Below are 21,452 nucleotides of genomic sequence, written 5' to 3'. Positions count from 1 at the left end.
TCATAGTAACCAATATCTTTGGAGGCATCAAAATAATTGTAGCTTGCTCTGCACATATATATATATATATATACACACTCATTACATTATATACACATAATACACATACGGGCTTTCTCCTTAGCTCAGTTGGTAAAGAATCTGCCTACAATGCAGGAGACCTGGGTTCGATTCCTGGGTTGGGAAGATCCCCTGGAGAAGGAAATGGCAGCCCCCTCCAGTATTCTTGCCTGGAGAATCCCATTCACAGAGGAACCTGGCAGCTCCACTGTGCGTGGGGTCACAAGAGTCAGACATGACTGAGCGACTTTCACTTCACTGAAATACACATATACATATATATATATATATACATATACATATAAAGGGTAACTAAAACTGTCAGCAAAGAGATGCTACAGACCCATGTTGATTCACTCTGAGAATATGGTGCCCTATATCAGCATGAATAAGTTACAGAAGACAGACCTTCAATCTCTAATCCCCTACAAATGGAATGGCGTTCTGACAAGTGGGAATCTGTAAGCAGCTCTCTGCAGGAAACCACCTTCAGCAGGAAGCCATTTTTATTGTTATTTCAGCAAAGCTATATTGTAACTCACTTTTAAACCAGGCACCCCCCTGCTCTACTCATTTCCTGCCCAAGCACACCTTTCAAATCATTTAATCACACAATACTTGCATAACTTGTTGGGTCTTTCCATAGATCAAAGAAGTAGAAATGAAGAATAAGCAGTTAACAGATGACAAGATCCTTTCTGTAGCTTCCACTTCAGTAAATACCTGAACTAACTTTGTGACCAAGCTGCGTGAACAAGAAAATGTCTAGAGGAAGAACACCAGGAGACAACAAGCCTGCACATGGTAGGGGAGGGCAAACACCTCTGACCCCCTATTGAAACGATGAACTGAGATTACTACTCTGTTTCCCTTTAAAAGCTTTCATGGCTCAGCAGAATCTTTGGAGGTTGTTTCTGGGGAATGTTGAGTCCACTATCTCCCCAGATTACCAGCATTCTGATTAAAGGCACCCTTCCTTCCTATCAACAACTGTGAGTACTGACTTTGTAATTATGGGACGAGCAGAGGGATCTGATTCATTCGATCATTTGATAACAAAAGCAATCCTTTGATTCTTAACTTTTCATACCTAACATTGTAAAATAATTACCTCTAATTGAGGATAAATAATATATTCTTCACTTCTAAAAAGGCATTTAAGGCATTTCAGCTACGGTTTAAAAATGAGCTACCTGGTTTTGGTTAGCATAGTAGAGTTCACCAGAAAAGTGAAAAGTCACTCAGTCATGTCTGACTCTGTGACCTCATGGACTGAATTCTCCAGGCCAGAATACTGGAGTGGGTAGCTTTTCCCTTCTCCAGGGGATCTTCCCAACCCAGGGTTTGAACCCAGGTCTCCCACAGTGCAGGCAGATTCTTTATGAGCTGAGCCACAAGGGAAGCCCAAGAATACTGGAGTCGGTAGCCTATCCCTTCTCCAGCAGATCTTCCCGACCCAGGAATTGAAACGGGTATCCTGCATTGCAGGCCAATTCTATACCAACTGAGCCACGAGGGAAGCCCAGAGTTCACCAGAGTACTGATATTTGGCGAATAAATAAAATGTGCTGCCACAACAAAATTAAGAATCATAACCAGAGGCTTTCCTGGTGGCTCAGTGTTAAATGAAGAATCTGCCTGCCATCGCAGGAGATACAGGTTTGATTCCTGATTCGGGAACATCCCACATGCAGCAGAGTGACTAAGTCTGTTTGCCACAACTATGGAGCCAGGAAGCTGCAACCACTGAGCCCAAGTGCCACAACTCCTGAGGTCTGTGCACCCTAGAGTCCATGCTCTGGAATACGAGAAGCCATCATAATGAGAAATGTGTGTACCACAAATAGAGAGTAGCCCCAGCTCTCTGCAACTAGAAAAAAGCCCATGCAGCAATGGAGACTCAGCACAATCAAAAATAAATTAATTAATTTTTAAAAAAGAGCCATAACATGAAAAAGAAGTGAGAAAAAAAATTTCTGAAATTCAATTAATCAGACAATATATTGCATGTCTCCTCTGTAGGTTAGGAGTTCCAGGGGACACAATATAAATGCTGGGTACTCTAGAGTCTTATAATCTAACCTAGAACATGAAAACTGATGGACATGGAATAGCAGGCCAGATTCTTTATGTGATGGGGGAGGCTATTACCAAAGAGACACAGGAGAGTAGTTCAGAAACTAGATATTGATGCCATCTGCACTTTAGACAGGAAACGGCCACTCGGACAAACAGTTAACTGCACCAAGCCAAGCTGGGAGTCAGTGATGGACCTGAAATTGAAACCCAGATCTACCTCCAAACTACAGGCTCCTAACCATTACATTGGCGTTTACTGAGGAAATCCCATATTTCAGGCCCTTTAGTTTTCCACGATAATTTTACATATTATATTCTGTTATTTTAACTATTTCAGAGCACAGATAATCAGAGTATATGTATGTATTTGTATGGAGGAAGTATGAAATCATAAAAATTAGGCAAATAAATACTATCTTATTTATGAAAAGAAAAGCAAAGATTCTAGTTGAAATAGCAGCAATCCAAATGGAGCAGTATTTAAACGAAAAGCACAGTGTATACTAGAGGAATGCTCCTATAGTTGAACTCTTTGACCTTCACCAGGATATCCAACCCTGTCCTGGAGGGCCTACCAACACTTCCAAAACAAGTATAATAGGAAAAATACAGAACCTTCCCTACCGATATCTGATTTTATCACAAACCTACAAGAGTCAAAAAAAAAGAAAAAACCTAAAAATATCTTTAATTATCATCTCTCCAAAGAAGAAATCAGCTTAATGACAAGTTGTATATAAAAAACTCAATAGCTTTTCTATATGTTGTCAAAAGCACACTGTAATATACACAAATATTGGGGGGTGGGGGTGGAATTCATCACAGCACCAGATTATAAAATACCTAAAATACATTTAACAGAAAATGTAAAAGAAATGTAAAAATAAAACCATAAAAGTTTTTTAAAGGAATGAAAACATTTCATGCAAACTGGAAACAATCATATTCCAGATGATGAAAAGAGATAATATTTTAAAATGTCACTTCTCACCAGAACATATATATGTCTTTAATGCAATCCCCCTAAATCTATATGCTTCTTTTCTTTATGTGAAACATCAAAGTAAATTCATATGAAATGCTATCTACAGAAAATCAACAAACTCAGCTTTGAAAAAGAAGATTTAACAGTTACTAAAATGTATTTTAAAATGACAATAAAAAAATAACTTGTTACTATTGTTGATACAGCAAATATATTAACAGGGATACAACTGAGTGTCCATAATACCTGATAGTATATGAGTTTAGTGAATATTATTTAGTAAATAAGTGTTAGGAATGTTATATGCTCATTTTAGAAAAAAATACATAGATCCCTGTCTCATGACATTAAAAATACATCCCAGCTAGATTGAGATTTGAAAAAAAAAAAATTCAAAGATGAAAACAAATAACTATGAAATTTGCTGAAAACATATGAGGCCATTATTTTATTTTATAATCTTGTGTTGAGAAAAGTTTTCTTAAGCAAGATACAAAAAGGAGAAGTTATCAGAAGAATAAATCAAATTAAAATTTTGGTAAGTCTCCCACCTATATCCCCCATCAAGTCACTGATCTGTTTTCCATCTTGACGGCTTTGTCTTTGGAGAATGTCAAAACTTTCCTTACTTAGCAAATGTCTTAGGATTTCTTGAAGTTGTTGTTGGTATCAATAACTTCTTCTTTTTTATACCTATGTAACAGAAACAGACTCACAGACATAGAGAACAGATTTGTGGTTGTCAAGAGGAGGGTGGGTGTGGGAGGTTAACACTGGAAGTTTGGGATTATCAGGTGCAAACTAATATATATATATATATATATATATATATATATATATATATATATAGGATGGATGAACAATGAGGTCTTACTTTCTAGCGTAGGGAACTATATTCAATATCTTCTGATAAACCATAATGGACAAGAATAGATATACGTATAACTGAGTCACTTCGCTATATAGCAGAATTTAATACAACATTGTAAATCAAGTGTACTTCAATAAAATAAAATAAAAATAATAATTTGCTCTTTTCTTTTTTACTGCTGAATAGTATTCCATCTATGGATGTATGATATTTAGTTTCAGTATTTATCTGCTGTTAGAGATTTGGATTGTTTCTAGCTTCAACTATTACAAATAAATTTAACATGAAAACTCATATGGGAAGATCCTCTGGAAGAGGCCTGGCAACCCACTCCAGTATTCTCGTCTAGAGAATCCCACAGAGAGAGGAGTCTGGTGGGCTACAGTCCATGGGGTTGCAAAGGGTCAGACATGACTGAAGCAATTTAGCACACGTGAACACTCATGTACACTCTTGGTATAAACATGAGTTTTCATCTCATTAGGGTAAATACCCAGATGTTTGATTCTTGGTTGTATGGCAAGCATATATTTAACCTTACAAAGAAACCATGAGTTTTTCAGAGTCCATAGCATTTTGCACTCCTTCCAGGAACATGTAAAAGTTCCAGTTTGCTTGCGTTCCTGGCATTGCTGTTTTTTTTGTTTGTTTGTTTGTTTGTTATTAGATTTTATCCATTCTGATAAGTGTGCAACGATATCTCATTATAACTCCCATTTGCATCCTCCCAATGGTTAATAATCGGAGAAGGTAGTGGCACCCCACTCCAGTACTTTTGCCTAGAAAATCCCATGGACGGAGGAGCCTGGTAGGCTGCAGTCCATGGGGTCTCTAGAGTTGGACACGACTGAGCGACTTCACTTTCACTTTTCACTTTCATGCATTGGAGAAGGAAATGGCAACCCACTCCAGTGTTCTTGCCTGGAGAATGCCAGGGACGGGGGAGCCTGGTGGGCTGCCGTCTCTGGGGTCGCACAGAGTCAGACACGACTGAAGTGACTTAGCAGCAGCAGCAATGGTTAATAATAGTGACCTTCTTCCCAAGTGCTGTCTTAGATCCCCATTCCTCCTGATGAAGTGTCTATTCAAGTCCTCTGTATATGCTTTCATTTTAAACTCCAGAGACACTTCATCATTTTTCTAGATAAGCTCTCTAGGCTATAAAAAAATATGGCTGGATTAGGCAATCCTTTTGAATTTCTTATTCTGTCAACCCATTCTGCTTTTATCAATTCCATAAATGTGCTCTCAAAAATCACTGAATAGAAATAAACATGTGAATAGAGGAGCTTTTCAACACACGGTTTTACTTCCTTCCAGTAAAACGCAAAAAGAATGTGTCGGGAGCTGCATTCTGGATAATGTAACCAAATAGGCAAAGAAGCGCAACGTCAGTGAGTAGTAATGCAGTGATTGGCACACAGCTGCCCATACAACTTTTAAGTCGCATCAATTTATCCTCTATGCCTGCTCATCGAGGTGCCCTAACACACAGTCAATTGTTATTCGTTTTATTTATAGGGTTTTCTTTTTAACTAGATTTGTTGTGGGGAAAGCATTTTTGTCGTCTGCAGGCACAGCTGTGTGTGAAATGACAACTTAAGTGAACGCACACAAGGCAATCTCTGCAAATTGCGTTCTAGGTTTGCTGTGTTTATTTCAACCCATCCTGGCTCACCTGCTCTATAATGGCTCAGATTCATATTCTAGAAAGTGCTTCCTAAACAGCCCCATACCAAGCCCACCCCACACTGAAATTCCTGATGCAAATTCATGCTGGTGGTGGTGTGGTGCAAACTTCCAAATAAAGCAGAACCTAAAACCCTACCTAAGAATCTCGTTCTCTAGATTCATTATGTTAACGGTTGATTTTCTTCTACCCAGAGCTTGCAACAGTATATTTTAAAACTCCAGTCTCTGAGATTTTCAAAATTTCCACATGAAAAAAATAATGATGCACGCATTTTTGAAGTCAGATATCAAAACTCAAAGAATGGAAAAATGGTTCACAATTATGCTTTACCTATTAAAAATGATAAGATATTTTGAGGACTGTGTGGCATTTTACTCCTTATGTTCTATTTATAAAACATAAACATTAAAAATACAGATTTCATTTCCATAGCTTTCATTTTTCCCATAGCTCTTGAAATTCAATGCATATTTATTGCACATTTACTTGGACAAAACAGGCGCAAGGCACCAACCAAGGGATGTAAAAGATCCACAGAATGTCAGACAGATGTAATGAGGACTGTTTAACTATCTCAAGCCTTTTCATTTAAAATTATATATTCTAATTTTTGTGCCTGACAACAAATGCTGGCTTTAAGAAACAAAATAGAAATGCATGTATTGACACAGACTCTCTCTCACACACACAGACACAGACACACTCTCTCTAATTTTGATTTTTCATTGCTTATGTATCTGTGAAAGTGAAAGCCGCTCAGTCGTGTCCGACTCTTTGCGACCCCATGGACTGCAGTCTACCACACTCCTCTGTCCATGGGATTTTCCAGGCAAGGGTACTGGAGTGGGTTGCCATTTCCTTCTCCAGAGGATCTTCCTGACCCGGGGATCGAACCCAGGTCTCCTGCATTGTAGGCAGACGCTTTACCATCTGAGCCACCAGGGAAGTCCTTATGTATCTGTAACCTCACATTATTCAATGTTAATAAATATATCAGGAAGCATGATCAGAAGTTAATCAGAAATCCTGAATATTAATAATTTCAAGCAAACGCCCTCCTTGAAAGGAAATATTCAGAAGAACACACATTAAAATAAAAACATAAGAGACTGTTGATGATAGAGACTGCAGCCATTATTAAAAAATCAAAAGTAAGTAAAATGAATGAATGTGACTATTAATTTCCAGACTTTTGCAAAGGTAGAGTATATTTTTAGAAGGCCTGCGGCTTTTTAAGTTCCATGAAAGTGAATTCGCTCAGTTGTGTCCAACTCGTTGCGACCTGTGGACTGTAGCCCACAAAGCTCCTCTGTTCATGGGATTCTCCAGGTAAAAATACTGGAGTGGGTTGCCATTAAATTCCATGGTCCTACACAATTACGATAATCCACCTAGAATTCACCTGTCTTGATAATATCGATACACAGCTTCCCCAATGATGCCTAGCCACGTCCAGGACCTTGGGGAAGCTTCCACTTTCACACTGATGACAGGATTTGGAATGTGTAATGGGCTGGATCATTTATTATATTAAGTGAAAACAGTTAAACAACTCCGACGGAGTGGGTACCAGGCATTATTATAAGGGCTTTCCATGTGCTATCTCAATCATCTTTTTAATCACTCTAGGAGATTAGAATGTTACTAATACCATCTCCCAAATACGCAGGAGCAAAATGAGGCATAGAGAAGTTAAAAACTTTTTTTTTCAGGTCCCCAGAGCTAGGAAGAGGCAGAGCTGGGATTTCAATGCAGGCAGTCTGGCTTTGGGGTACACAATCTTAATCCTCTCCTGCCTCCTAGGAAGTAAGAAATGTCAAACATTCCGCTGAGAATAACAGGCATCGCTTCTACAACTAGATGCTCTAGAAGGATGCAGGATCTCTCCAGCCCCCATCCTGTTAATTCCCTCCTCTTTCCAAGCACGCTGGTTCCCTGTGTGTGTGTGGGTGAGGGATGGGGGCGGCAGGGACAACTCTCGAAGCCATTGCTGATGCCAAAATGCAAAGATGCTACTGTGACAAGTCTGATTGCCAAGCAGATATCCAGTCAGTGCTTTAAGTAACATATTTAGGAAAGAAGCTAGCAACTCAGCAACTACTTGTGACGCATTCTTTCTAATTACCATCGAACATTTGGCTCTCTGTAGACACTTTGCTGCCACCAAAATACTGCTATTTCATGCATGAGAGCTTGCTTAGCAAAAATATTTTCAAAAAGAACAAGGACAGCTGTCAAAAATGATCACAACCTTTGCAATGTGAGGAATCCTGAAATAAGCTGTTGGGGATCTTCGTGTGTGAAATGGAAGCTGGGTATAGCACTTGGATAGCTACCTCAAGTCTCGCAACACATCTCTCTTGCACACATCCATAACATTTTACAACATTAGCAAGACACACTTGCGATCTCTACAATCAGGGCAGTTGAGTAGGTATTTTTACTTTCCTTTTTAAAAGAGAAAAGTTCTTCAAGGCTTGAACAGGTTTAAAGATGAATCTGGTATGACCCCATGTGGCAAACTAGATTCTAGACTAGTGTTCTTTCCACTACAGAATGCTGTCCATTCTTCATTTGTTGATGTTTCAGTGCTAGGCAAGTTTTATTCACACATTTATAGGTATGTGTAATATCAGAAAATGTATATACATATATGAGTGAGTCTGTCCCTGCAATTCTCTAGGCAAGAATACTGGAGTGGGTTGCCATTCCCTTCTCCAGGGGATCTTCCTAACCCAGGGATTGAACTGGGGTCTCCTGAATTGGCAGGCAGATTCTTTACTGTCTGAGCTACCAGGGAAGCCCATATATATATATTATATAGTATGCCTATATGTGTGCTTTCTGTGAATTGACTTTTCTGATACCTGTATCTACATCTATATAGCTATGCATGCATGCATGCTAAGTCACTTCAGTCGTGTCCAAGTCTTTGTGATCCTACGGACTGTAGCCCATCAGGCTCTTCTATCCAGAGGATTCTCCAGGCAAGAATACTGGAGTGGGTTGCCATGCCCTCCTCCAAGGGATCTTCCTGAGCCAGGGATCTAACCAGCATCTCTTATGTTTCCTGCATTGGCAGGAGGGTTCTTTACCACCCTGGAGCCACCTGGGAAGCCCTATATAGCTACATCTATATTTATATCTAGAGTTTGTCTGTTTTCTGCTGGCTTTTTTTAATGAAAAAAAAAAAGACCAATATAAACTACAGTAATATAAAAAGAAATATAGGTTTTGATTTATACAGTTATTCTTACAATGATTGGGTTTGAGTTACAGACCTCAATAGTTTTGAACCCACTTGCTTGTTAGGTGATTAAATCCTGGCTTGCCATTTGGAAGACAAAGGGATTTGGTTAAGGTGTTGGACAACATCAGTCATTCAACCCAAGGTCTGCAGAGTCTGGAGGCTCAAGTCTTGGGGTGTCTGGGGTACAGAGGGAGGATGTGAGATCCTTGGGTTCACAGCCATCAAGCAACTTGAAAGTCCATCTCTCTGGGCTGAGTTACAGACTGGGCTTCTGAGGAAGATTTCACTAGAAACTCAAGATTAAAACATATCAGAAAATCTCTGATCTTTAAGGTCACTTTCTTATCATTTAACTCCTTAAAAAGATACATTGATTTTAATGTTTACTGTGATCTTATATAATATGGCATTTCCATGCTCTACACATCTGTGCAAAATACAGAAAAGTACAATATCACTGCTTTAATGGAGCTGACAATCGAATGGTCTAGAAATCATTGTTATCTATCTAAAATGTGTGTGCATATCATATATACACACACACACACACACACACATATATGTATATATATTTAAGACCCTGACATGAGCAGTTGCCTTACTTAGCTTACTTTAGTTTAACTACAAGTACTCAACAGTAATGAAATTTCATTTAACACAATACTAATCTTCAGACTTTATCTGAATCAATGAGGTTTACCATATTGCCTTACTTCAGAAGAGCAACTACTATCTTAAGAAAAAATTCTGAATTTGGCTTTGCTAATATCCTCTATAAGTCTTCATTATAAAAAAAGTGTTAACGATCTGATAAGTATTAACCTAGGATTTATCTTTAGATAAATTTGTGGTTGAGAATTTAGATTTACAGATGGATGAATTCTTTCTTAAAATCAATTTTAAAATACATAGCATTAAACAAGTGCCAAATATCACAGTGGTTTAAAACTTTTTATAAAAAATACTGATAGGATTTGTGCTTAAAGAAAAATATTTAAAGAATTGTTTATTCAATGGCCACCCTTCAGGAATCAATGATCAATTTGTGGTTTTTAGGAATATATTAGTTTTCATAATATCCTGACAAGATTCTCAATCTTCCAGTTGATAACTAATAGTCATTGTTAATGTTAGGTAACTCCACGAATATTTTCTGATCTTCAAGAAGATGTGGGTTTGTTGCTATGTCATCAGACATGATGGATCAGTTGGCTAAAAAGAAGGATAAGTCTTCATTTGAAGTAAACATTTTTTGAAGCTCCACTGTATCAACAGCTGTCACTTATTCATTTCATTTGCAAAGGAAGGGAGCTTTCTGCTCTATAATGCATATTACAACATGGCTCAACTCTGTGGGAGTAGCCTTTTGAAAAGAAATATGGCTGTGAAATAAATGGAAATAATTTTCAAAGAGATGCTGCCACCTTTTGGTTGCTCTCCCACGAAGCATATACTGTCTCCTGAAAGCCTGCAAAGGTAGGAGAAGCAGGGAATGAAATGCCGGAATATTTCAGCATCATAAGCAATTTTGTTATGTTGGGATTTCTTACTTAGATGGCTCCCACTCTTGTTGATAGGTTTCAGAAAGACTCATTGATACGAAGTAATTTTTCCAAATGTTAATACAGCAGTAGAAAAGATCCGTTCAAGAAATGGAGAAATGTTCTGAGTTTTATTGAGGTCAGATATATTAGTACTATGCTTATCATACCAATTGGGGCAATAAAAAGTAATTTTTTTCTACTGAACAAAAGACTAGGAAAGATCACATACATTTTCTGTACTCAGCATTCCATTTAGACTTCAAGTCTCATTTCATCATTGATTATTTCTCATATTTGTGAATATCCTTTTACTAATCCCACTGTCTAAGTAGAGTAGGGGCCACATTTCTTTTTTCCTCTGAGTTCTTTACAATTTCTTTTGTTCCTAAGAAGTTAATTTGCTTTAAACGTTGAAGCAACTAATACTTCTAAAGAAATAATTTACCTACTGTAGTCTAATCAATAATTAGAATAAGAATAGGTTCCATGATTTTTTAATGACTTCACTTAATGACTTGAAATCAGAAGTCTTTTTTGAGTCAAAAGGTTTTACTCATTTATCAAAATATTTTAATAAATTGAAATAATAATCACAGTGTGCTAAATGTCAATTCATTCACTTAACTGAACAGTTAGTTATCTTAAGGAATATTCAGTAGCACTACTGATATTCACACTATTTATTGGATTCCTTTAAAATAATTATCTAAAAAGAAATAAAATAAAAAATAAAAAAAATAAAAAATAAAATAAAATATCTAATTCAAATCAATGACTTCACATGCCAAAGACTCGCAGGGTTTCCAAAACGCACCTGCAGCCTAATGGAACAGTGTCCAACCATGTAAGCCATGGGGTAATACCAAAGGACATAAGGAAATTGAGATTTAATCCCTTTTTTTTTAATATTAGCATTGCCCTTGAACTGCCCTTCAGCGTACAGCTGAGATTTAGGCTGAGACCATTATTCCCCCTTGAGGTCTGCAACACAGTGCTTCAGACCCATTCACTGCCAAGTGGTGGGTGGACACCCCAGGCCCTCACTGGACACTGCATATTCCAGGAGTCACGGCAGGAATTCTATCCTTGGCTTCTGGACCTCTGAGTTCTTACTGCTGCCTCTCCTAACCCTTGCAGACCAAGTCATGAAGCTCAGCCCTTAAATGATTTTTGCAACAGAAACTCACCCAATTTCTAATTCCAACCTCCCTTCCAGGGGCATTAAAAGGGCAGAAACGCAAGGAGCCCAATCCCCAGCTTCTCCTCTGCTTCTTGCCGCACACACATACCTCTTCCATGGCCCCTCAACCCAAGGACTTCAAAGATGATTCTCATCAAGAGAAAACATGAAGCCAATGGCACCTTGAATCATCTCCCACAACTTCCTTACCATTTCTCTCTTCTCCTCACCCTATACCCTGCCTCATGGCCCTTCCTTATTAATTCACTCACTCAGCATCCTTCATCACAATAATTCTAAACTTAGAGCCTCACATTAAATAATCCCCAAATGCCTCCTTGTGTGTCTCTCCTTACCTGGATAAAATAGCTCCATGACTATTCTGCCAAGGCTAATTTTTGAGGTTTAGTTATCTGATGTTGTTGCTACGAGACATGAAAAATAGTGGGGACCGAGAAAGCTTGTGTGTTAACCTCAGGACCAGGAGGAAAGAGTAGGTTTCAAACAGTCAGGCCAGGTTCAGCTGTCTCATTTCTCTATCAGCCAGGTACCATGCAACCCTGGTTTCCAAACTGTTCACGGTCAGAACTGTCACAATGAGAGTATATGTGGTTTTTACCCCAGCAGTGATTCAGGTCACAAGTGTTTTATTCTCTGATTTCTTCATGGGGCTAATACCATCAAAGCTGCTCTTTAAGCCCAAAACGCATAAAATAGATTTGTTCCAGTGGACCCAACTGCTGGCATTTTGCATTCCATCAGAAAATGCAGTCGGGGTTTTCAAAGTCCTCCACCACCGATGTTAGGTACTTGGATGAAACACTATGTATCTCCATGAGAAACTGGGGAGAGGTCTGTATAATCTGGGGAGACACAGATGCCTCTATTAGTGCAAGCAGAGGAAACTCAGTCCAGAGAGAAGTCTTTGTTTAAGTACCATATTCCAAAAGCCCTTTGCTTAGCCAGGTGTTAGAATTCCAAATTCACTTTCTCACAGTGTTATACATGATCATTAGTTCCCTGTCCCATTCATAGTATTACTTTCTTTTTTCAAATCAAACAGCTTTCAATTGACTTATAGTTGATTTACAACACGTGTTAGTTTCAGGTGTACCGCAAAGTGATTCAGTTAGGTATGTATATTCTTGTTCAGATGCTTTTCAATGAAAGGTTTTTACAAGATATAGTTTTCTGTGCCATATAGTGGGTCCTTGCTGTTTATCTACCTTATGTATGGTACTGTGTATCTGTTAATCTCAAACTCCTAATTCCCCTATCCCTTCCCCTTTGGGAACCATACATTTGTTTTCTATGTCTGTGAGTCTATTTCTGTTTTCTAAATAAGTTCATTTGTATCATTCTTTTTAAGACTGACAGTCTCTTGAATAAATAGTACTGGGAAAACTGACCAACTATATGTAAAGTAGTGAAATTATAATATTCTCTAACACCACTGCTGCTGCTGCTGTTGCTAAGTCGCTTCAGTTGTGTCCGACTCTGTGCGACCCCATAGACGGCAGCCCACCAGGCTCCCCCCGTCCCTGGGATTCTCCAGGCAAGAACACTGGAGTGGGTTTCCATTTCCTTCTCCAATGCATGAAAGTGAAAAGTGAAAGGGAAGTCGCTCAGTCGTGTCTGACTCTTTGCGACCCCATGGACTGCAGCCTACCAGGCTCCTCCATCCATGGGATTTTCCAGGCAAGAGTACTGGAGTGGGGTGCCACTGCCTTCTCCTTCTAACACCACATACAAAAATAAATTCAAAATGGATTAAAGGCTTAAATGTAAGAATGGTTACCATAAAACTTATAGGCAAAACACTTGTTGCCATAAATCCAAGTATTACTGGACTCAGTGTCTAAGCACACTATTTGGACTAGATGAGCAGAAAGTGCAGTGTGACAAGGGCTCTAATAAGTTTGCCAGTGGCTGAGAGTGGGGTGGGCTCCACACTCAGGAAGGAAGAAAGAGAGCAGCCTGCCCTGGATGTCTGAGCCTGACCACCTCCAGCTTTGAGCCCAAACCTTTGCACCCACTGCCTTACTACTCCCAACATACAGTCAGAGCACGGAAGGACAGAAGGAGGTGAACAGGGGCACAGAAGAATCAAGTCACTGGGGACGGATGGAGGCTTCTCTAACCACGAAAGCTGGGGCTAGTCTGTCTATGTGTCACCAAGTTTACTAAGGTCAACACATTTGTGAAGAGGAAATCCCTTCTCCTCCAGGTTCAAATTGCTTTTGCTCATTCATTAGAATACCATCTTTTTCAGTACCAGGCTAGGTGCTTCTGAAGAAAGGAGAAAAAAGATGCCACTTTTGCATCAATGACACTTTTCATCTAACACAAAAGGTGAGAGCACAGAAAAATCTATGTAAATAGAAATTATGATGGGACATGAAGAAAGGGCGCGCCAAGCTTAAGGAGGGTGATATCAGATTCAATGGTCACTGAGGACCACTTTGGGAGTGACATTTAAGCTGAGACAGGACTGATAAGCAGATGTCTAGGAGGCAAAGAATTATGGGTAGAGAAGAGAGGATGGCGTATGCAAAGGCCCTGAGGCACAGAAGAGCTTGGCACGATTTAGGAAAACTGAAAGACTTGCTGAAGGTAGAGAGTGGGGGAGGAGTGACAAGGCAAAAGTATGTAAAAAATGCATACTTAGGGGTGAGATTAAGGAGTGTCTCCAAAGGACGGCAGAATTTTATATTAGAAAATAAAAGATAGGTGACTCCTACTAGATCAGGGAGCTGTTTATTTTAGATATTGGTTTGTATGTGTGAATCACCCATAAAACCCAGTATTTTAATGTCAGAAACTACCCATACATTGAGCAAAAAAATTAATGACATACTTATATAATATTGTAAGAAAATGTTTTTATGATGTTAGATTATCTTCCAGGAAATTGGAATTCCTTCCTATCCCACTGAGGTGGAGAAGACTTCCATGCCCTACTAACTTGGAACCTGGCCAGGTGACCTGATGAAAGAGGAGGGGAGGTGAGTATCAGAGGGTGTGGTGACCCGCCCGGACACAACCCTTCATCCCAGGCCCACAGAGCAAGCTGATCAGAACCTGCCTGCAGCCAGTAGGCAAACACAGTCAGCGAACTGCATGAATAAGGCCACTCAGCCAAGGACTTGAGAAAAGAGATGTGCATAACTGTGATGTGCACATAATGGCTGGCATTATAATCTACCGAGTTCATGACACAGGTTTGTTGCAGCAATAGCTAACACAAAGTTTTAATGTGAAAAATGCCCTCATTATCCACCCCCACCATGAACACACAAGCACAGATGTGCTTACAAACACACATAGACACACACATACACATGCACACAGACACACACTCATTTGCTCCACTCTGGACCACAGAAGAAGCAACAGAGAAATAATATCTAGGGGCCTAGACAGCATGTGAAGCACTATCCTTGAGGCTAACACTAAATGATGTCTAGTTAGACCCTGACTTTGTAACTGAATTAAACTGGGCTGCTACCACTGACTGCACTGCTCTGGCTTTATTGTAAACCCATTGTACAGAATATTTCAGATTTTCTGCCAGATTATTGTACTCAACGGGAAGGATATCAGTAAAATTCAGTGGCAAAAGAGAACTGTTTAGAGCAGCTGCACACACACAATCTCAGTTGCCAGTTTAGAGAAATCTCCATCTCTTCCAGCACATGTCTTTATAGCCAATAAGATGCTGGCACTTAGAGCTATCGCATTGCTCCCTTGTGTATAACTGGGGGATTTTTATGTTGCTATAATGCTTCCCACTTCTTAAGGGTTTTTGTTGAAGCAAATCTTTTAACAATGAGATTTTACTGCATAGACTCCAGGATGACAATGAAAGGTGCCCTAAAAGAGAAAAAAATTACATTGATATACTTGGACATTGTATTACTTGCTGAACCAGTCTTAAGATCTAGATGTGACTTTTTTTTTTAATGTATCTGATGGCTCTTAAACATTCTACTCTCCTAAGAATTTAAATACATTAAGATGCGGAGTTTTTGAAATCAAGAGCCAGTTACACTGTGCAGAGAGTTCTTAAAATAGGACAGCTAAATTTCTTGCTCTTCGTATATGCATTTACAGAATTTTAGAGTTGAAACAGGTTTTGGAACTGCTGCAAACTAGTGTATCTCAAATTTTGTGAGTTATGATACCTCTCAGGATCTAGTGAAGCCTAGATGCCTCTCCAGAAAAAAAAATTCAAATCAACATTTGGTGTATACTTACAGGGAGTTCAGACCATTCTAAAACCCCCATCCATGGACACCTTATGAGTTAATGGTCTCCAGAATAAGAGCTCTGATCTTGTCCACATTCTAGCTGAGAATAATTTTTCCTGTTCTGTCCATCTCATTCTCCATTGCCCTGTAGGCTCAGTGGCGGTTAAAAGCCTGGAGAGAGGCCAGACCACTACAGGATTACTGTTCGTCAATTTGCTTCTGGTTTATTTCAAACATTCAGAAGTATTTAGAGGGAAATTTACTATGCTGGGGTGTATCTCTTACTCAGCTTTCAATAACTGTCAACCTCTGGCTACTCTGTTTCATCTATTCCCCCTCCTTCACTTTTTTGGCTGAAGTATTTTAACACACACCTATGACATCCTACTCTTTCATCCATGAAATCTGCAATGTGCATTTCTAGATGATAAGCATATACCATTATCCCAATTAGTAGAAATTTCCAGGCCAATTAATAGAAATCTCTCCTCCTGTCATATAATTCCAAATTCATATTAAATTTTCTCATCTTGAAGATTTTTCTTAACAGCTGGCTTGTTCAAATCAGGATTCAAAAATTTGCATATTGAATTTACTTGTTAAGTCTCTTCTATTCATTAATAATATTCTTTTCCTGAATTCTCTTTTTATGAATTGATTTTTTAAAAACACTTTATTATTTTTTTTCTTGAAGACTCTCCCACATTCTGGATTTGGTCAATAATTTCTTTGTACTCTTACTGAATTTCTTCCTCTATCCCATGAGGCCCTAAGATCTGAGAATTAGAGACAAGTCATGTTTATTTTTTGCTTTATTCTGTTTAATCTCAAAGGGAGCAAGAGTCTACGACAATCTCTTCACTCTTGGAGAATAGGATCAATGGAAGACATATTTTTATCTTTCAGTCTAAACATTCTTCCTCTCTTTTATAAGGTACATGTTTTCACTATTTCACTGATTCATTACTCTTCTAAGGAACAAGCCTTTCCTGAAAAAGCAACTCACATTTTCTTGCACGAGATCTGTTTGAAGAACAGGTGGGCTGTAAGAAAATGCATTCCACATTGTGTGAAAGTGTTACTGGGACAAGAAGCTTGGAAGTGCAGAGCACTGTCCCCAGCCAATGGTCAGGTCTTACATATTGGTTGAAGTTGAACTTAAAAAAATCTCATTGATCACTCCCAATAAGTGTATACCAGTTATTAAGTAATCAGTTTTCGGATTGAGGGAAACAACTCATCACAATGTAAACCAAGATAGTCTCTCCACTGACAATGGCATAAGGATACCCACCCCTTCCCACTCTTGGTCATGTACAGTGTCAACTTCTCCATAACTGTGTGCTTATCTGATACTGAAAACTGATAAATACACCAAACAGTTTAAAAACAAACAAACAAAAAAACCCCGTTAAAAGGGTAAACACTCAATACACTTTAGAAGGGCAAAATAAAAATATCTTAGTTCATACTGTATAGTCACAGGAAAAAGGAATCCTTCATGTACTCATCACGATTCCGTCATCCTATATATCAACCAGTTTACCCCTCTAAGAGCTACATAGTCTAACATAGATATTGAACATCAGGTTGTGAAGTATGCAATGTTAAATGCATCTCAAAGTTGATTATAACCTTATCTGAAGAACAAAAATGAAACTGATTTTTTCTGAACTCTCTCAGGTAGACTTCAAATCTGCAACTCAGAGAAACTAAAGATTATTATTATCACTTCTATAGACAAAACCTAATGAACCCTGAAGTGAGGTCGGCATCTGGCAGAACATAAGCAATGTCAGCTGTCAGCACCTCATATTGTGAAATTAATCAACAACTGCCTTTGGATATCTCTTTCATTGAGCTTTCTTGTTGTTGAAATTTCTGTGCTTCTCAAGCATACTTTGAAACTCCTTAAAAGCACAGAGGACTCTAGTGGAGTCACTGAAGGAGCTGGGTTATCTGATCACTCATTCATTATCTGATGATTTAATCTTTTGTTAGACAACTTGTTAAAATACCGTGCTTATAAGCTTAGCCAACATAACAGAAGAGCATAAAATGTAACACAGACTCACTTCTTTGCAGCCCTCTTGAACCCATCCATTCCTGGGAATCTAAAAGAAGCCCCAGAGCTTTCTGTGCTCCAAGAAGGCAGAAGCCTCCAAGACTGACGCTTTACAGACAAGACCCCTACTGCTCCAGGGCAATGGCACTGTAGAATCTATGCTCCTGGCAAGAGCTCCCACTCCTGGCCTCTCACCTGCCCAAGGATCATCCAAGCTCGCCAAAAGGAGAAAGCACTGAAGCCCTGCTTCTAGACACTGAAATGGGCTTATAACACAATTTGGAAGTAAATGTTATACTCATAGTTTCAACAGTTACTTATTATGCACCTACTGTTGTACAGCAAGGAGATCAAACCAGTCAATCCTAAAGGAAGTCAACCTAAATATCCATTGAAAGTACTGATACTGAAGCTGAAGCTCCAATACCCTAGCCACATGATGCAAAGAACTGAGTCACTGGGAAAGACCCTGATGCTGGGAAAGATTGAGGGCAGGAGGAGAAGGGGACAACAGAGGATGAGATTGGTATCACCAGTCTCAGAGGTTGGATGGTATCACCAACTCAGTGGACATGAGTTTGAGCAAACTCTGGGAGATAGTGAAGGACAGGGAAGCCTGGCATGCTGCACTCCATGGGGTCATAAAGAGTTGCACATGACTTAGTGACTGAGCAACAACAATGCACTGAGCTTTTTTGGTGCTGTGATGCTGAACAAACTAATACCTTTCTTCAAAGAGACTGAAGTCAAGGAATCTTGTGGGGGGAAGCAAATTGTACACAATTCATACTATACAACCAGCTCTAGCTGAAGGTTGCCCTGAGTTGACAGATGAAAGACTGGTCAAGCAATTTGATGTCAGCTGTCCTGGTTGTGTGATCTACACAGTGGCAGGCTAGTTATAATACTTAGCTATTGTAGGAAGTGGTGGAGACCAAGCAAAACTGTGGATTATTTATAAATAAAAAATGTGGGCTATATAAAAACTTATATGTGTATACAAGACTTGAGATTTCTTTTCACTTTTTTAATTGAATTACAGTTGATTTGCAATATTGTTGCTAGTTTCAGGTGTCAGCAAAATGATCCAGTTTTAAATAAATATATATATTTATTCATTTTTAATTTATTCAAATACATATATTCACTTTTAATATATATATTATTCAGTTTTAAATATATGTATATATATATTCTCTTTCAGATTCTTTCCCCTTATAGGTATTGAAAGATACTGAGTATAGTTTCCTGTGCTTGTTGGTTATCTATTTTATATATAGCAGTATATATAAATATACTAATACTATAAGTGTTAGTTGCTCAGTCATGTCTCTCTGTGTGACATGAGTTCTAAGGGAAAACTCAGCTTACCATCATTCCCAAGTTATCAAATGTCTGAACAGGTATGGGTATGTTTTCATGCATCGTGAGAGTTGCAAGTCTTAATTTCTATGCACACACTACTGGGACAAAACAACCTGTCACTATGAGCTCTTTTAGGCTATTCCGTTTAATTTGGTAATATTGTTGTTGTCCGTTAGTTGCTAAGTCATGTCCAACTGTTTACAACCCCATGGACTGTAGCCCAACAGTCCCCTTTGTCCATGGGATTTCCCAGGCTAGAATACTAGTCGGTTGCCATTTCCTTCTCCAGATTATTTACCCGACCCAGGGATCAAACCCACGTCTCCTGCAATGACAAGAATTTTCTTTACCAGTGAGCCACTAGGGAAGCCCGATTTAGGAATATTTGCCTTCATTTGAAACATCAATTGCCGAGGTGACTCCCAAATGTCACAGGTGACTTCTTTAAGGTTTTCATATCATTAAATTTTGCTTTCCAGCTTTTCTTTTGGATGAATTTCATAAGCTCTCAACCATGAGATAACATGATTTCAAAAATAAGCAACAATAAATGCATCTTTGTTAGAAATTCAAATGGCATAGGAAGTACCTTATGACATTGTTTGCATTCAAAAGCAGCAGATCCCCACAGGTTTATTAACCTCACACAAAGACAGCTTCAGTTATGAGGCTGAAAACATGAAAAACTTTCACCCAAACTCTAGGCAAGTCAGAGAGAATTAAAGATCTCAATGTATTTTGTAATTAGATTCGAGATTATTTTTCTTTCTTTAAACTGACTTATAAAGAAAGCTGAGCGCAGAAGAGTTGATGCTTTTGAGCTGTGGCATTGGAGAAGACTCTTGAGGGTCCCTTGGACTGCATGGAGGATCCAACTAGTCCAATCTAAAGGAGATCAGTCCTGGGTGTTCATTGAAAGGACTGATGCTAAAGCTGAAACTCTAATACTTTGGCCACCTGATGCGAAGAGCTGACTCATTTGAAAAGACCCTGATGCTGGGAAAGATTGAGGGCAGGAGGAGAAGGGGACAACAGAGGATGAGATGGTTGGATGGCATCACAGACTCTATGGACATGAGTTTGGGTAAACTCCAGGAGTTGGTGATGGACAGGGAGGCCTGGCGTGCTGCAGTTCATGGGGTCGCAAAGAGTCGGACATGACTGAGTGACTGAACTGAACTGAACTGAAACTGACTTAAACACACTTTTACCTCCACAATGCCTTGTTTATACCTTGTGACAATTATGGAACAAATCAGAATGCTCTAATGAACAGGAGGTGGAAAGAAATCTAAACCGACATAAGTTCTCCTTATACCTACTTTGCAGGATTCTATTTTGTGGGGGCCATTCAGAGAATAGCACAACATGGAAATCACTTACAGAGAAAAACCTGCCCGAATGATATCACATCAGTATTTCCATTTAAATGACTTTTCTATTATCTCATCCTAAAAGATCATTATCAAAGCACCAAGGATGTGAATGAGTCGGCAACAGAAACATGACATTTATAATCAACATTTTCTGGAAGGTGAATTCTTGGTTGCTATTTGCAACTTTTACATGTGAATAAGGTAACTGCAGAGAATGCAAACAGAGCGTTCCATTCTCCCCTCAAAACCCCCATGGTCTCTGTGGGTCCACTTCACTCTTTGTGTAAAATCCTAGGGGGGAATGGTCCATGTTTCCAGCCTCCCCTTTTCCCCCTACCTTCTCCTCCACATCCTCTTTCTCCTCCTCATTCCTGTCTGGAGGCTAAGTGGGTTTGAGTCAGAGTATACACTGGTGAATCATTTCCATAAAACAGAGTTGATGTTTCTAAGAAAACTAGCTTGAATGCTCTGGAGAGGTATTATCAAAAAAAATTACTGTATCACTTATGTGGCAAAAGATGGAAAGAACTATAAGATGAAATTTAAAATTCAGTCAAGAAGGCCTCTGGATTCAAACTGCTCCACAAGCAATGCTAAGTCTGCTTCTCTTTAAATACCAGAACTGGCAGGGGAAGGGCTGTATTAGGGGTATGAATCTTACAGAACGGTCAGTGAGGCAATGTAATCAGAAGCCCTCATGCAAAGAAAAGACCCAGCTCCTCAGCAACAGTTAG

General features: G+C 39.0%; 1 protein-coding gene and 1 non-coding gene across 6 annotated transcripts in view; both read right to left on the bottom strand.

The window, feature by feature from the left end:
- CTNND2 (catenin delta 2) overlaps positions 1-21,452 on the bottom strand; it is a 1,111,183-nt gene that overhangs the window by 594,525 nt on the left and 495,206 nt on the right. The window lies entirely within an intron of this gene.
- TRNAC-ACA (transfer RNA cysteine (anticodon ACA)) lies at positions 6,561-6,633 on the bottom strand. The gene has a single exon. It is a non-coding gene; the product is annotated as a tRNA-Cys (tRNA).

This window comes from Bos indicus, chromosome 20 (assembly GCF_029378745.1).
Source record: "Bos indicus isolate NIAB-ARS_2022 breed Sahiwal x Tharparkar chromosome 20, NIAB-ARS_B.indTharparkar_mat_pri_1.0, whole genome shotgun sequence".
NCBI classification, from domain to species: domain Eukaryota; kingdom Metazoa; phylum Chordata; class Mammalia; order Artiodactyla; family Bovidae; genus Bos; species Bos indicus.
Note: the sequence above shows the minus strand (reverse complement) of the source record. Positions and strands in the feature narration are given on the sequence as shown.